Below are 15201 nucleotides of genomic sequence, written 5' to 3' on the forward strand. Positions count from 1 at the left end.
CCATGTTTTATCACGTTGTCATACGTCCATTGCTTGCCTCAACTGCCTTCGTTGCCTCCGCGTTTACAATGGGTCGGCACGACGCCGGCGCGGCTTAAAGAACCTCTGTTTCGGGAGATATCGTAGAATGTGAATGGGTGGACGACACGAAGCTTTGGCCACAGCTTCAGAGAACATGCAATAGCGCTTTGGAAGCTAATTAAGCTATGTGCAGACGGCGTGAGCGGCGTACGTCTTGCTTCTTCAGCGAGGCCTAATGTGTATTACAATCTATTCAAACTTTCCGCTCATGAATTGGATTAGGATTGTTGTTTTGATCTTGTTTCTTTATTTGACAAATATTTGGAGGAGTGGCTTGTCACATTTCTGACTCAGTAAATTTTCTTGGTGCCGTCAATATCCGTTTATTTCTGCCTAATCGCACATGGGTGTGCTCAGTTCCAATAGATCTGTGCCTGCTGCGCGCCCAGCTTGAAACGTAGCCCTTTTGTGCATTGTTATACCTTGTATCAAAGATGTATTATTGCTAGTAATTAGCTCACTCTTTTGGGACGTCACAAAACATTCAGCTTCGACCATTTGTGCGCTATCAGTGTGGTCCGTCACTTATTGGGCGTATGTGGTGCGCATATATTCATGTGCGTGCCCATTCGCTAATTGACACGTTGGCAATAGAGCGGGCGTATTATTTCGCGCCAATTAAGGGTAGATTTGTGTCGATACTTTGAGCGAAACGTACTATGATAGGAAGCGACGCTACTCCCTTTGTCATTGTTTAACTAGCGGCACTCACTCTTGATGACGTTCCGGGACTGAAGCACTTTGTTTGAAGGTCAGCGATACAACGCTGGCGGATGAACAAATTTCTGTACCCTCGAAGAAAGCCACACATCACGAAGTGCTAGTAACGCGTACGGAAAGCTGCAGCAACGGTCCGAGAACTTGGCTACACAGATTCATTCCATTCCCTAATATACCAGTCACTCTTTCTGCAGCCAACTACTGCACACGTCTTCAATACATATGATTCAATCCGGCATGATTGGGGCACGGTGCGTTAGCGAGAACATAGTTGCATTTACGACAGCTCATCGCACGGAAGCAAGGTGGAAGCGGTAATTGTTTCGTATTCGTGCGCTGTCTCTGAGGCGATGTGCCGCCCGCCGCCAAAAGCGCCATCTCGTTTCTCTAGAACAAACTACTCCGTGAAAAGGATCGATACCCCTCTCCTCCCCGGAGTGTGCTCTGATTGGTCCGTTCCTGCACCTTACCCCCAGCGCGCCATCTGATTGCTCCGCTCCTGTCCCGGCGGGGACCCGGATGGATGGATGTTATGAGCGTCCCGTTTGGCACGGGGCTGTGGGTTGCGCCACCAAGCTCTTGCTATTATACTGCGAAATGTCCTAACTAGATTTTTAAAAAAAGAAAGACACGATGAATTCCAATAACCAAATTTTTTGACCCAATATTGTGAACATTCTTTTTGTACATTACTGTTTTAACGCCGTAGCGTTAAGGAGCCCGTGTCGCAGAAAATCCGGCGTCAACGGCGGAAGCCGGCGCCGGTGTCCAGCGTCAGACATCGCATCGGAAAAACTATTTTCGAACCGCACACACCCAGGCCGTTCATGCGACCCAAGACATTTACTGAACTTAGAAGCTTCACTTAAGCAAATCAACGTTTTAAATATAACACACGCACTAAGTATATACATCGTTAGCGAATCACTTGCGCAACACCAGGTGGATGTACTGAAAAGTTTGACGCGACTGCAGAAAACTTTCCCGTTGGCGGCTTGAGTATTGCTCAGGCAAGAGTTAGCCTTCCACGAAGGACTCAAATGTGTCAGGAGTCGTAAGGTCACTGTCGATGAAGACACGGGAGCCGCCGCCCTCTTCCGCGAAGTCATACACACTCGCACGAGCCACGGCGAACTCGGAGCCACCAGTGTCGTTCGCGGAGTCACTGAAGTTCGAAATGGCCACATCTCTCGTCTCAAGAAATGGTGGTTCTGGAGCCTCGCCTGTGAAGACGGCCGTGCCAAGAAGAAGCAGGACCGTCGACCAAGCTATCATGACGCACACGCCGCACAACAAGTTGTTGCTTCGCTGGCGTGCCTCCTCGATGGCGCGAAGCTGCCGAGCCTCTGCGATCTCCAGCGACTTAGCGAAGCGTTCGGGATTCATATGAACCGGGACTTCCGTGGGGCTGTCGCGAGATTGTGGTGGAGCTGACATAAAGGAAGGCGCTGAACCGCTAGCAAGAGCTCTGCGCCCTTGCGCTATCGGAATGTTCGGATCGTCGTCCTTGAAGAACAACTCCAGGTCTGTACATGAAAACGATCCTCTGCTGCGCTGCTGTGCGGGAGCTGGAGGTTTCTTGCTGACTGCCATAGCACGGAATCACGTAGGATGCGTCTTCTACCACTACGTTAATACTCACACTGTGCTAGACGACAAGAATTTCTAAGGCTGGTTGTGAGAAGGTCAGGAAAAACTGGTGGCTGCTCTTCTTCTTCCTGTGCCTGCGGCGTCCGCGCGCTGCGCCTTAAGCAACCGAAAAGAACAAGAAGTGTAGGAGCTTAAGATCTAATGGTGTACACGGAACAATGGATTATTTTCCTCGTTTATTGTAAAATATATTCTAATTTGCAAAAACAAACCTCAGAAACACCGTCCCGCGGCCTTAGATAAGACTTACATGGCCAAAATTTACTATCCTTGGGGGCCTCGACCCTTGGACACAGCTACAGGAAGGTTCGCGATGTCATCCAGGATTTTATTGCAGGTTCAACGAGACATTGACCCTGAAATCACAATTTAAGGTTTCGTCACTTCCTGGAAGATGGATATCGATTAGCTGTATTTATTATAGGCACGTACCCAAGGGGGGGCCCCGGGGGGGCCCGGGCCCCCCCGGGCCCCCCCTTGGGTACGCATAACCCCCCCCCCCCCCGCCTCCCCGTCCACGCCACCATTTCTCACACACATTCCTAAAGCGCCGACAAATCAGTGCTGAGATTTGACACTTATTCGGCGGTCAACATTTTGCTGCCTTTTTCTCTCCTTTTGGGTAGCGGTAGTTATCGGCGTCTCCTGGAATGTGATGGCCAGTTTCCTCATCAATTCGGTGCCCGCGCGATTAACTCGAGATGCATTCAGTTGTTACCGTGTATTCAACAGTCACGCCCATCGTTGCTGCTATGTAAGTTCAACCTTTTTCGTTTAGACTGATCCAGGGACCAGGACAGGGATTCACTTCGTGGTCAGCTGGTCTGCATGCACGTGGAACGAGTTGCGGCCAGAGAAAATGCCAATTGCGTTTAACTTTTCTTTTTTTTTCATTATTTCCTCGAGTGACGGCTCGCCGCGACGCTGACGGATCCTCGGAACCATATACCCGTGATATGGGTCAGATAAGGTGGAAAAGAACATAATGCGAGATGGCATCCATCATCAATCCCTGCAATAACCTTGAAACTCATAGGCAATATGATTTTCACCTGTTAACTCGCCTGGTTTTTCCCTAATTGTACAGCTCCTTTCGTGCAAAATTGCCAACTGGAAACAAGAGTCGCAAGGATTTGAGAAATTGAGCGATCTATTAAGGGAGAGAGCCAAGGCAACAGCCAAACAGGAAGGAAAAGTGAAAATTAACAAATGTAACCGTTGTTTATGAAAATATTCATGGATCAACAGCTTTTTATTTAAAAAGGAAGTAGAGAAAACGCCGCCGGAAGTGGAAGACAGTTCCGTATGTTCTGAATGAAGCTTCTACAGTTATCATTCGAGCCGCTTGTTGCCACTTCTCTGCTGTGCTTATGTAGGTGCTTTTCTAACTTTCCGTGGTGGGCGCAGTAGGTGTAGAATCGCAGCTTCTTGCTCCATACGCGGTTGTACGCGACTGGCGGCCACGCTTCGTTACGTAACTTCCCTAGTAACAATAAGGGTCGGTTGTGGCACTTAACTTGTTAGAGCAGTAAACGTGGATCCAAAAGAACTGTAATTGTTGTGCAAATATATATTTCTGTCTATTTCTTCCAGAGATAATTCAAAAAACGCTACTATAGTCGGATACAATTTAAGAGGAAGCTTTAGCTTGGGCCCAACTCCGAGGCGGCCTATTCAAATACACGTAAAACGCTAAAAGGTTTTTCTGAGATAATCCCTGGAACCATCTTAATGAAATGTATTGCATTTGAGAGAGACAGTTAAATTCTAGTGACTGTTTGAAGCGGAATTTGGATGTGATGCCTGAATTTCGTTACAAATATTTTCAAATATTCGACAGTTTGAAGAAATATAAGCACGAAGTTTACAAATCCATAGCTCTGCATCAAAAACAGATGTCGCGGTTCTGCAAACGGCATCCATTAGACCATTCAAAGCGGACGAATTCGATATATTATTTTACATCTTATGTGAATTTGTTACGTTGTTTACAAGGGTTCTGCAAAAGGTGTATTTCCATATTAGAAAATTTGTTGAGATTCATATGTAACATATCACTTTTGTCCGCTTTAAATGTAGTATTAGACGCAATTTACAGAATTGTGATATCATTTTTCGTTGCCGAAGGACAGAGTTGTAAACTTGATAGTCTCGTTTTCTGAAAATTTTCGATTTTTGATAATTTTTAATAACAAATGGACGATATAAAGCGAAAATTCGAAACCGACAGTCACTAGAGTTTAAGTTTTTCTTTTAACTGCAACAAACCTCGTCAAATTTGGTGCAGTTTTTGCTGAGAAAAACGAATTCTCCTTTTACATGTGTTTAGATGGGAGCACCCGAGCTAAAGCTTCCTCTTAAGTCTGCAGAAGCCCCGCCCACGCCCTCATAACTGCCAGCCACTGTTCCTCCGCGAGGCTGCAGACAATTCGTACTTCAAACCTCTTCTGTTACCCAAATATAGCGGTAACTACAAAAATAAAATTATTAGCGCGTAATCTTATACCTTTCCCCTCGCCTATTATAGTGGAATGGCGAATGTCTAATTCATTATTGAACTGAAATAACATGCTTGCTTGGCTACAACTATTTGTTGTGAAGTTTCATGAGTAAAACGGGTTCAGCAGTGTTATGAACTGCACAGCAGACTTTTGAAGAGTGAAATGCTCAGACTTGATACATTTTGTCCATGTCTGTTGCACACTTCAGTGTTTCCGGCGATGAAAAGTCTTTTGAAAAACAGCAGACGCTCCGGAGGTATCAAGTACGACGCCATATTGAAAAGGCCGCATGACGACGACTTTGTTTGCTTCTGTCATTGGCTGGCGGAGTAACACAACTCCGCGCGGTCCGTGTGCCTTTGTTGCCAACTACTGTTTCTAAGGTTCTATTCTACTAAAGTAATCTTTATTTTTCACTTTCACTTCTTTACTTGTTTTTGTCAGTGTTCTTCCTGCGCTTCTTTCCTGCGCGAGTCCATTTGGCGTGGTTCTATGTTTGCCAAGTGAAGGAGAGGTGTATCGCACAGGCATACCTGTAAAATACACCTTATTTCATTTCTCTTTTGTGGGTTTACGCGTTTTTGTGGGGAATTGTGGGCGTTATTCTCATTTGTACTAGTAAAGGTACCCCCCCACCCTCATTTGCATAGAAATGTTACCTTGGGTTGGGCCCCCCCCGAAAAAAAATCCTGGGTACGTGCCTGATTTATTATTTCATTTATTCCTTCATTCTCTGAAAATAATTAGCTACAATCTATCTATTGATTCTCATATATTAGTTCAAAAAGTTTGTTTACAAACTTTTTCCATGTTTATTTTTGTTTCTATATTTACCTATCTGGTTCTTTGTAGTGGGTCTGTGCGACGAACATATTCCCTCTCATGTGGATTTCTGCACAAATAGGTTGTTCTTGAAGTAAGCTTTTGGAGCAGAAAGCTTCCTCAACAGAAACAGTGAATAATTGCTGTTGGTTGGGGTTGGTTAGCTAGTTAACCTCAATGTATAGTGCATAACCTATATGATGCATTTTCCGTGAATCGAATGGAACGAACAATAAAGTACGTCCTGTCTAGAAACCAAGAATGTGAGAGGAAACGGTAAATAACCCGATCCCCCAGAAATATTGTCAAAAAGGGAAGCAAGAAAATTTCTAAGTGGCTGGGAAATCTTATGGCAGTCCCGAAGAGAACATAGCTCCCGATTAAATATTGTTGTCAAAAACGAAGTGAAGTAAATAGGGGCAGCATCGCCGGTATTGTCCTCAGTCGTGTTTAGCAGCCTACGAGCTCAAGGTGAGGACAACCGTCAGCTCTAGCACATAGCGGTGACCACGCCACTCTAGGCACAGTTATATAGGAAACCTCACAGTACTGAACCTGATATGGTGGTGCGCATCATCTTCATGGTGCTTGTGCTGCGTGTTGTTGCTTGTGAGTCATCTTAACCTCATTGACTCTGCTTGTGTATATATTGAGAATGTAGTCTCTCTATACCCCCAACATCCCCGTAACATATTGGTGGGAGGTGCGGGGTACCACAGCAGGAAACGGAGCTCCGCAGTGGACGTCGCATCACTGTCCTCACCATGAATAATGGTGAGAACGTGGGATCAACGGCGTTGACGCCTCCAACGTAACCGTCGGCAGCTACGTCGCTGTCCCCTTCGGTTGTGGTTGTGCAACCCAAGGATCCCGCAACTTTCTGCGGGGCCGATGGCGCCGACGTTGAAGAGTGGGTGGCTATGTACGAACACGTGAGTGGAATTAACAGATGGGACCCTACGCTTATGCTCGCTAACCTGTTGTTATACCTAAGAGGCACGGCAAAGGTGTGGTAAGAAAACCACGAAGAGGAGCTAACAAGCTGGGACAAATGGAAAGACAAGTTAACAGACTTGTTCGGCAAACCAGCCGGTCATAATATTACTGCAAAGCAGGAACTAGCCTCCCATGCCTAATCGTCCATGAAGTCCTATGTCTCGTGCATCCAGGACGTGCTAGCGCTTTGTCGTAAAGCCGATCACGCCATGACAGAAGCAGAGAAGGTCGGGCATGTGCTAAAGGGAATTGCTGACGACACCTTTAATCTGCTCATGCGCAAAAGCTGCTCTATAGTTGATGCTACCATCAAAGAGTGCCGACAATGTGAGCTGGCGAAAAGCCGACGCGTCCTGCCACCATTCGCCAGATTTCCCACTACTACCACAACGTCGACGTGTGAAGATCAGCCCGCACAGCAGCATGCGTCGCCATCAGAGGACGTGGTGCGAACCGTTCGAAGTGAACTGGACGCGATGGCGCCTGCAGATTTCTGTGCGCCTAGCCCTGATGCTACCCGTTTTTCAGTTCCCCTCGTAAAAGCCATCGTTTGCCAGGAACTTGAAAACATTAGTTGACATTTTGTCTGTGCTGTCGCCAACTCCAGAGCCAACGAACGCCCTTCTTGTATTTTCGCTCCACCCCGACGCTTCTCTCCACGTTATCGTAACCCGACTGAGTGGAGAACTGCGGACGACCAGCCAAAATGTTTCACCTGTCGCCACATTGGTCATGTTTCCCGGTACTGTCGCCACTTGTGGCCCTGAACACCTCGCACGCCGACCGACCTGAGCCGTTTTGATGGAAATTCACGCAATGTTTCGCCCACCGCCGATCCCAACAGCGCCGACAACTCTGCTAGGAACACGTGGTACAGCCGCTCACCATCGCCGCGCGGACACCAGTCTCGCTCACCGTAAACACGTCACCCATCTTCACATTCGCCGCAGCCACGTCGCCTTTCGTCCCCTGTGGCGTTTGGCCGCACCCTTCCGGAAAACTAAGAAATGCAGCCCTTGGAGGTGGTGCTGCATTGCCTACTACCGCAGCAAATTCTTTATCTGTGCCCACAAAGAGAAGTGTAATTGACGTTAAAATAGACGGCGTACATTTCCAAGCACTCGTCGACACTCAACCCCACGTATCTGTGATGAGTGCAAGCCTACGTCAACGTTTAAAGAAGGTGCTCACCCCAGCATCTGCACAAGTGCTTCGTGTGGCCGACGACGGCGTGCTGGCTGTTCTTGGAATGTGTACTGCGCGTTTAAGTATAGCCGGCGGCCCTACTTCTGTTGTCTTTGGTGTGATCGACAACTGCCCTCACGACGTTATTCTTGGACTGGACTTTTTATCCAATCATTCTGTTCTCATCGACTGCGCAACCGCCATTCTTCAGTTAGAACTGCCTCAACTCGCCGATGCTCTGAGCACCGGCCCGCCGCACTTGTGCTCGCTTCAAGATGTGCGTCTGTCACCCGAGGCAGTCACTTACGTTGCTTTGACCGCACAGCCACAGGTTCCTGACGGTGAACATGTGCTTCGCCCCATCGTCGACATGCTTTTTAACCGGAATGTTGCTCTTCCGCGTACGCTGGTCACGGTTACTAATAACGGCGTCGTTCTTCCGTTATGAATTTGAGCCTGTACCCTCAAGTGCTTCCGGCTGGCATGTTCTTAACCAGCGTTTCTAGTACTTCTTAATTTGACATTGAGAGTATGAATGCCGAGTGTGCTTCCTTAACGCCAATTGCAGCTCATAGCTTCGCTTCCTTAACGGTTGACTTAGCGAAGATGATTGCACCTGACCTCACCTCTGCACAGGCCACAGACATACGTCTCCTCCTCGAACCGTACAGTGACATCTTTGATTTTGGCGACAGACCTTTCGGCCAAACATCTGTTGTTCACCATCGTATAAACACTTGAGACACAAATCCTATTCGTCGGGTTCCCTATCATGTATCGCATGCTGAATGTAGAGTCATGCAATCAGAAGTGGACAAAATGCTCCGCAGAGGGGTCATCGAACCATCAGTCAGACCTCGGGCTTCGCGTGTCGTCCTTGTGAAAAAAAGAAAAGATGGTACATGGCGTTCTTGCGTCGATTATCGCCATTTAAACAAGATCACGCGATAAGACGTCTACCCACTACCACGCATCGATGACGCCTTGGACTGCTTGCACGGAGCTAAATATTTCTCGTCCATTGATCTTCGATCCGGCATTTGGTAGATTTCAGTTGATTAAATGGACCGTGAGAAGACGGCCGTTGCCACACCTGATGGTCTAAATCAGTTCAAAGTCATGCCCTTTGGCCTATGCAATGCCCCTGCAACATTTGAACATATGATGGATTCTATTCTGCGAGGCTACAAATGGACCACCTGTCTTTGTTATCTTGACGACGTTACTGTTTTTCTCCCACGTCCGGCAGCCACCTGGAATTCACTGGGTTCACTGGAATCCTTGCGGTCTCCGAAAAGCCGGCCTCCAACTGAACTCCACGAAATGTCAATTCGGGCGCCGTTAGATTACCGTGTTGGGACACCTTGTTGACGCATCCGGTGTACAACCAGATCTGGAAAAAGTTCGCGTCGTTTGCAATTTTCCTGCTCCACGTTCTGCTTCTGACGTGCGCTGCCTCGTCGGCCCGTGTTCTTACTTTCGCCGTTTCGTCAAAACCTTCGCCGACGTTGCTCGGCCTTTGACAGATCTTCTAAAGAAGAGCACGCCGTGCTCATGGGGCCCGGAGCAGGCTCACCGTTTGCCGCTCTCATCGGGTTTCTGACAACCCCTCCCATATTTGCCCAATTTGATCCATCTGCACCGACCAAAGTCCACACTGACGCGAGCGGCCGTGGCATCGGCGCTGTTCTAGTACAACAGCAGCATGGTACCGAGGGCGCGACAGCTTACGCCAGCCGCTTGCTGTCACCGCCCGAGATAAATTGCTCCATCACCGAGCGGGAGTGCTTGGCTTTAGTTTGCGCTGTCGCCAAGTTCCCGCCATATTCTGCTCAACTCTTTAACAACGCTTTTTCGTCTGTTTTCACACATGAAGTTATTACCCCTTCTCTAGCACTCAATTCACTTCACGATTATTCATGCCCTCTATAGTTATAAGTGATGATGGTATTTTCTTTAATAAATAACCTTAAAGATACTACAAGCACGGACCCGCTTGGCTTTAACTACAAAATACTTGGAAATATGTCTCAGAGTAGTTTTCAAGTCCTATCTGCACTTTTTTCTTAGTCTCCACGTTTCGTGACTGAAGCCATACTTCGCTCGCAATTCTTCGCCTACCATGCGCCGAGACGGCGCTTCACCACAAGGGAGTCCTGTTACGGAAGGATGAAAGAAGAGAGGAAGAAGAAGATCGCGGGACGCTGGCTGCTGCGTGTTGTTGGTGGTCAGCCACCTTAGCTACGCTGACTCGTTTTGTATATATATTGTAAATACAATATTTTATACTCCCAGCCTCCCCGCAACAATATGTATTGCTCCCATGACAATTTTTCAGCTGGTCTCTGAATATATAGAGCTTTCGCTTTGGCTTGTTTGATATTCAGGAAGTTGCTATGCGTTGGGCATCTAAGCAAGATCCCCCCGGCCTTATTTTGCTGCTTTATTGCTTCCGTGCATACATGTGTTCACCAAGGACTCAACTTTTCTCGAAAAATGTCAGAAGATTGAGGAATAGCCCTTACAGCTGCTGCAATTATAAACTCAGTAAATGTTTCATTAATCTCGTCAATGCTTCAATCCGTCAAGATGAGCTCCTCCAGCCTGACACTTTCTGTGAAAATAGACCAGTCTGCAATTTGTAGTTTCCAACGGCGCCGTTTGTAAGGTATAATGGGCAGCGTTGATGGGACTTCGATTACGGCAGGTAAAGAATCGCCGGCATATGAGATGCCTAGTACTTCCCATCTAAAGTCGGTAAGGATAGACGGTTAGCAAAAGGCGAAATCAAGGCGGCAAAAATTACGGGAGATCGGTGAAGAATATCCTGGCACACCTGAGCTCAAAAGAATAATGATATTTGTTAAAATAAAATCGTCGATAAGCTTCCCTCTTTGATCGGTTTTATCGCAGCCCCAAATAGTGCAGCACTGACTGCTGCCACAAAGGAGACGGATGGGGTTTTCACACGAGTACCGAGCGTGGACGCTGTAGACTCCGGAAACCGGTGTGGCGCTGTCCCTCGCCGCGTCGCACTAGCATAGCTTACTTGAGGTCAGTACCCAAGCCTTTTCTGGAAGCCTACGTAGCTTAGACTCCCTTATAACCCTTACTCCTTCTAATAATAAAGTTGACAGTCACTTACTCACTTCCTCACTTAAGAGAATAGTTTTTTCCTTGACAGTGACTGTGATTACTTATTTTTTTCTTTTCCAGCAAGGGTAGCTCCGTCAGTAAGCTGGATGGTCTCCCTTGCAATTGACATATTTCGCAGAAGCATTGCAGTTGTCAGAAGCATGGTCACTGGCACTACACTTCGCGCAAGTTTCTTTCCCTGTACATGATTCTGAGGCATGTCTGAACCTCTGGCACTTGAAGCACCACCTCGCGTTCGGTAAGTATGGTCCGACGCTGATTTTCATGTATCCTGCGTCGAGTGAACTGGGCACAGTACTGGTGCCAAATGTGAGTATCACGCGTTTCGTGGGGATCTGTTTGTCATTCAGTCGGAGTGTTATTTTTCGTACCTTAATTACGTTTTGATTTTGGAATACTTCAAAGCGCTCTTCGTCACTAAGGTTCCGGAACACTTCTTGTAATATTACTCCCCTGCTTGTGCTGAGCGAGCGATCTGGAGGGATTGTCATGTTAATGTCACCGATCTGGTGAGTTCAGCGAGCTTTTCAACTTGATCATCTGTGTCAGTTTGAGGAGGACGTCTCCACTTGCCATCTTTGAGGCTCTATGGCCAGGTCCAGTCGTGTTTGCTAAGCGTTCGGATACTATGAAAGCTGACAGTTCTCTTACAGTTGTGTTGCCTTGACTGTGAAGGTTACGTTACTTTAGAAATGTTCCTTCGTTTGTTTTCAAAAAGAACTGGAAAGTTACTTCGGTGCGCCCACTTTTTAGGGGGTGATCTTGGAGACGGTGTACAGTAAGAATCCGTGCTGGATCCTCTTTTTGTTTACTTCAACGACCTCCATTCCTCAGTAATATTGAAATTCACCTTTTTGCTAATGATTGTGTTGTCTTTCGCGAAATAACGATATGCAATGACAATGATACTAAAATCCTGCAGTCCAATCTTAATTATATATACCTGTCAACAGTTGCGCATAGAATTACATATAAGAAAGTGGAACGTTATGTGTGTATCTCGTGGCTCTAGCTGCGCCTTTGTCGACTAATAAAATAAGATTTCCTTAGAAGCCACCAACTCGTAGAAATATTTAGCTGTCCACATATGATTGAACCTAGATTTCTCACTACATATTGATTGCATAGTAAACGACGCTAATTACATGCCAGGTTATCTACGCCGTAACTTTTGTGAGCGCGACTCCTTCATGGAGACTTCTACTCTATAAAACCTTAGTATACGTTCAAAACTTGAATATGCTGCCTCAATATTGGACCCTAGTCAGGATAACCTATGCACCTTTTGAACGTGTTTAAATTCGTGCATTTGATTTTCCGTTCATGTTCGCGTACACCAAGTACAAACCGAATAAAAGAAAGCCTCAGCGTAACTAAGCCATCACGTCGCCGTAAAATCACGCGTTCAGCCATGTTTCATGACTTGTTTCACCGTCCAGCAGTTCGCAATTACCTTATTCCTCCACCGCACTACATTTCACCATGCGTTAACTACGATCATAAGGCAGGCGTTGACACATGTATTACTAAGTCATTTTTTTCATTCATTTCTGCTTTACACGTGGCAAAAAAAGAACCACCGTACTTCCGCTATTTTCACCATAAATACATTTATATGATACACTGGCTAACATTGAGTCAGCAGGAACATTGTAATGTACTCCCAATGAAACTATGCTTTTATGTTATTTTTGTTTTGTTTTTTGCTTGTCATTTGATTTTTGTAAAACAACCAAAAATTATTTGCTTACCTACGTGTTCAATCGCTTGTTCCCAGTGCAGCGACGAGTCGAGATTTATTCGTAGATATTTATGACTGCTAATTTATGTGTTTTGTGCGTCTCCGAGGAACAACTTGCACTTATTAGCAGTAGCTTTAAGGTTAGAAGCAAACTTGAAGTTAGTTTAATACAACGAGATTAAGACAAGTTTGTTTGTTTCAGACCATGCTAAAGTACTCTGCAGCTCACTTTGAGCGATGTATTCCGCTTCCTGTAGTGACTGCCTTGGATTTAATAGAGCCGTATCGACCGCGAATAAAATAGAATGAGAAAGTCTGAGCGACCTATAGGATAATCATTAATGAAAAGAGAGAAGAAATGTTCTAAATAAGGAAGAAAAGCGATAAGTATGTAGTTACTTGCAAAACTTCAATTGAACCTAAATACTTTGAACTGTCTGTGCTCAGCGCACATAATATCACCCCCATTCTCTCCTACTATAATATTTCTTGCGCGTTTGGTTCTCCCAGAGCACCCAGGTCGTCTTGTAAGCGTTTCATACAAGGCATCGACGCAGGCATGAAACAAGTGCTTTGCAAAATTTTCATTTAGCCCTTTATTGATCCACACTAGCATGCCCTTTATTTGTAATGTTTCTTTCATCTTAATATAAACTTGTTGAAGGATTTATTTCTCGGATGCTACCGTGAAAACATGCATATAACGATTACGCCCGCATCTGTGATACTAACACCTTCTGTGACATATATATATATATATATATATATATATATATATATATATATATATATATTAATATATGAACGATAAGAAAGGGGGTTAACCGAGGGGCCCGAACACTCCCAGGGTTCTACTAGGACACATAAGTACCCAAGAAAGTGTATGGGGAAACAGCGCCGCGGTAGCTCAATTGGTAGAGTATTGCACGCGAAATGCGAAGGTTGTGGGTTCGGTTCCCACCTGCGGCAAGTTCTTTTTTCATCCAGTTTAATTTCCATTAATTTATCGTTTCATTATTTCATTTATTAAGCACAAGTAATTTCCCCTATGTCGTCCTTGGTGTCAGTGTTTGTTGCCTTCTTATGATATATATACATATATAGCTATATATATATATATATATATATATATATATATATATATATATATATACCGAGAGAAAGAGAGAGAATTTATTAGACTGGAAATGATTTTAAGGAAGGATGGTCGGAGCCCCTCAATCCAGGGCCCCACTGGCCTTTGCCGCCCGCCTGACCTTGGTAATTAAGGGCATTTGTCTTGCCAAGTCGGAGCGAGCGGGCTGTGCCTCCCACTGCTCCATTGTTTTACTTTTATTTGGCCTATGAGCGTGCTTAGTGGACTGCTAGGTTACATGCATTATGGTGGGTGCGCCACCTCTCCAAGGGCAGTTGGCCCTATAGCGAGTGGGATGCATCGCGTTCAGCAATCTTAGATGGAGGAATACCCCGGCCTTTATTTTGCGCAAATGGGCGGCCTGTTCCCCGCTAAGTTGTGGGTGAGGCGGCGGGTATTTTCTGCGGACTCCGCGCTGATGAGTAAAGATGTCTTTGGCATTTAAAGTGAATGTATTTTAGGAGGGATAGTGCGAGCGCTTGGGGTTAGAAGAGGTCGCCATCGCTCGGTTAGTAGACCTACGAGCTAACGTGTTATCCTGATCGTTTCCCTGTAGCCCTGCGTGGCCCGAGCACCAGAGTGGGCGATGACGATGGTTGAAGGATTTGGAGATTATCACGAGGGTAGCCGCAGTCGCGTGTCCCTTGAGAAAGACGCGACATGTTTCCCGGGAGTCTGTGACCACGACCGAGCCCCTCTGTGTACACTCCGCGTGAGCGAGGGCTATGGCCACTGCGAACATTTTAGCCGAGATGATAGACCTGATAGATTTTGCAAAACTGTAGCTTGAAGATATATATATATATATATATATAGTTGAGATTTGGAGGCAGTCGAGCTCGACAGGTGATGTAATACGCTGAACGATAGCCACTGATTTATTTAACAGAATACGTAACAAACGAAGAAGATGAAATTGAGCATGGCAGAGAAATGGGCAGCAGGATGAGATTGACAAATTTTTGTGCAAAGTATTGGAATCTGCTGCCTCAAGACTGCGGTTATTGGAAATCGCTGGGAGAAGCCTTCGTCCTACACTATATACAAAACAGTCGGGTAATGACGAATGTAAACATTGGGGCCTAATAATGGCGTACCGACGTTGAATTATTAGTCATTTAAGGGTGTTTTATCTCGTCTAAGTACGACTTGGTCAATATGCGACGGGTTCATAGCCGCATTCAAGTCGCTTGCCAAGCCGGAGCTGCGCTGCC

The sequence above is a fragment of the Dermacentor andersoni genome, chromosome 2 (genome assembly GCF_023375885.2).
Source record: "Dermacentor andersoni chromosome 2, qqDerAnde1_hic_scaffold, whole genome shotgun sequence".
Classification (NCBI taxonomy): domain Eukaryota; kingdom Metazoa; phylum Arthropoda; class Arachnida; order Ixodida; family Ixodidae; genus Dermacentor; species Dermacentor andersoni.